The following is a 3,351-nucleotide window of genomic DNA, read 5'->3' as shown; positions in this document are numbered from 1 at the left end:
CTATCCACTCCACCCTCTCCTCCCTGACCTATCACCTTCATCCCCTCCCCCACTCACCCATTGTACTCTATGCTACTTTCTCCCCACCCCCACCCTCCTCCACCTTATCTCTCCACGCTTCAGGCTCACTGCCATTCCTGATGAAGGGCTTGTGCCCGAAACGTCGATTTTGAAGCTCCTTGGATGCTGCCTGAACTGCTGTGCTCTTCCAGCACCACTAATCCACAGACCCATTTGGGCCAAAGGGCCTGTTTCCATGTTGCAGAGCTCTATGACTTTAAGGCAAAAAGCTTCAACAAAATGAGCTGATGCATGAATCTAACTAAGCTGATGATACAAACCCAAGTAGAAAGCTCAACTGTGGGGAAGGCACAGAGGCTGCAACAAGATATTGACTAGTTAAGTGTCTGCAACAAGATGACAGATGGATCATACAATAGGGAAGTGTGAATGCATTCACTTTGTTCATAAGATTAGCAAAGGTGTAAAACATGCACATTGCTGCTGTTCAAAAAGACTTGGACATGCATATGCAAGGAACACAGTGAGCACACAAGTACACTGTGTACTTAGGAAGGAAAATGATATGTAGGCTTTTATTGCAAGGAAGGTGAAATAATGAAACAAAGAGATAGACTGCGCAACAGTAACATTCAGTTAGATCACATCTGAAGTTGTGTGCGCATTTTTGGTTTCCACGTTTAAGAAGTTATATGCACTTAAATTGAAGGCAGTACAACCGGAGATTGACTGAATTGGGTTAAGAAATTGTCTGAAAAGGGAAGGGAGAGCAAACTATATTTATAATCTTGAGTTTAGAAAAATGAAAGATGATCTCACTGAAATATTCAAGATTCTAAAGGGAATTGATAAAAGTAGATGCTAAGAGACGATTTCCATTGGTCAAGGAATCTAAAACAATGGGGGAGGGGTACAGTCTCAAGTTACTGGACCAATTTTTGTTTGAGAACTGAGGTAAGGAAAAATTCTCACTCAAAGATTAGTGCATAGTTAAATGTCTCTGTCCGGATGGTTCTGAATTCTCCATGACTGAATACATTTAAGACTGGAACAGAGAAGCAAGAAATTTGGAGATTGGACAAGAAAGTCTATCTGAAGCCCAAGGTCAGCCATAATTCATTAAATAACAGAGCAAGCTTAACAGGCCATTTGGTCTACTCCTGTTTCTTGTGGTTCTGAGGATTTCTAATCAGTTGAAGCCACCTTATTCTTGATCAGGGATAAGTGGAATGGGTGCTACTTAGAGATGAAAGAAATGAAGACAAGCAGAGCAAATAAATTTTCTTGGGAAAAACTTGTATTCACATAAAAACAATATGCCCTGGTAATGGATTAATTATTGAAAAACAATGGAGGTTAAATGCAGGATTCCAATTTTTCAAACTGGAGGAGTGGACAGTTGTAATGGTTGTCAATTAGTAAGAAATAGTAGAGCTATGGCAAACAGGTTTTCCTCTCCTTGCAGTTGAATGGCGGTGGATATGAGCCACTAAAACCTCAAACATTCAACAATTTGCATCTCATCCCAAGTTGGCAAACATGTCACCATTACCAGAAATGGTTCCCCAGTTTATTATGCCTTACTACAACAAAAACGCAAGTGTTTTTACATAAAACCATTCAGCAAAGCATTCAACTACTCCACTAAGCTTCACTTCAGAAGTTAAAAATGGTGACACTGTCTTGAAGCCAATAGAAGTTACAGTTAAAACATATTGAACCAGACATTACAAAATGTGTCACCAGTATCACAAAATCTTCAAAGCATTCCAAATTGAATCTGTCCAGTTATCCAAGGTATGGCTGAATAACAAAAAGTGAAAGAAAAAGGTGATGCAAATAATTCCATATCTTTGCAAGTTCATGACTTTATCCAGTTGACAAGTATGTTGGAAGGTCATACAATAATTTTCCCCATCATATAGGTCACCTAATCTAATCTTGAATAAAATGAATTTGGGAGGTTACACCAAGCCTAGAAAGGTTGGAGGAAAAATGATATGGTATTGATGGAATTTATGGATGAGATCATATCTAATATTAGATATATTAGACATATGGGAGAGTGCAGAAGGGTGGCTCCTTCTACACCATAATGATTCTGTGAATTCTGTGATCTAAAATAATGATATATTGCAGTTGTGGGGAAAAATAAAAATAAAATAAATCTACAATTGTATGTATAAAATCCAGTAGGAGAAACTTGATCAATTACTGGAAAATGTTGGTATTGTTAGAAGCCATTGAATTAAAGAAATGATTTTGGAAAAAAAATGATTAAATGAAATATTATCTGTTTAGTAATCTGATCCACATAGGAAACCAATGCATGGGATCTATAAGTGCTTTTGATTATGTTTAAATTGAGTGGATATCTTTTATACATACATAAAATTGCAATGGGATTTTCTACAGACTTTTAAAAATGTTATGATAACAATGAGCTGCATTACCTGAATATGTTATTGATGTATTTTGTTTCATGCTTTCAAATTATGTATGGATTAGACATTGCACAATGTCAAAATGGCACCCACAATTTTTCTGATAATCGAAATAAAGTAGACTTTTTTTCCAAAGAAGCATTTCAAATACAGTTTCTTTCTTACTAACACAATGCATCTTTCAATTTCACTATGGACAGCTTGACAAGTACAAATGATAAAATGAAATAAGTCAGAGGTTGTGGTTCATATGTTTATTAAAGAACAAAGAGCAAAGAAATTACAGCAAAGGAGCAGGCCCTTTGGCCTTCCAAGCCTGCACTGATCCAGATCATCTATCTGAACCTGTCACCTATTTTCCAAGGATCTGTATCCCTCTGCTATCTGCTCATTCATGTATCTGTCTACGTACATCTTAAATGACGCTATCAGGATGGTATTGGACCTCAAGAAAGAGACTTTGTGGAGTGCCTCCGAGATGGATTATTAGAACAGCTGGTGCTGGAGCCTACCAGGGAGAAGGCAATTCTGGATCTGGTATTGTGCAATGAACCAGAATTGATCAGGGACCTCGAAGTCAAGGAGACATTAGGAGGGAGTGACCATAATACTATAAGCTTCAAACTGCAATTTGAAAGGGAGAGTGTACAATCGATAGTGACAATATTTCAGTTGAATAAAGGGAACTATGGAGCTCTGAGGGAGGAGCTGACCAAAGTTCAATGGTGCAATATCTTAGCAGGGATGACAGTGGAGGAACAATGGCAGATATTTCTGGGTATAATGCAGAAGATGCAGGATCAGTTCATCCCAAAAAGGAAGAAAGATCCTATGAGGAGGCAGGGGTGGCTGTAGCTGACGAGGGAAGTTAAGAAACATATAAAGT

This window comes from Chiloscyllium plagiosum, chromosome 10, assembly GCF_004010195.1.
Source record: "Chiloscyllium plagiosum isolate BGI_BamShark_2017 chromosome 10, ASM401019v2, whole genome shotgun sequence".
In the NCBI taxonomy this organism is placed as follows: Eukaryota; Metazoa; Chordata; class Chondrichthyes; order Orectolobiformes; family Hemiscylliidae; genus Chiloscyllium; species Chiloscyllium plagiosum.
The sequence above is the reverse complement of the archived record's forward strand: the minus strand, read 5'-3'. Positions refer to the sequence as shown.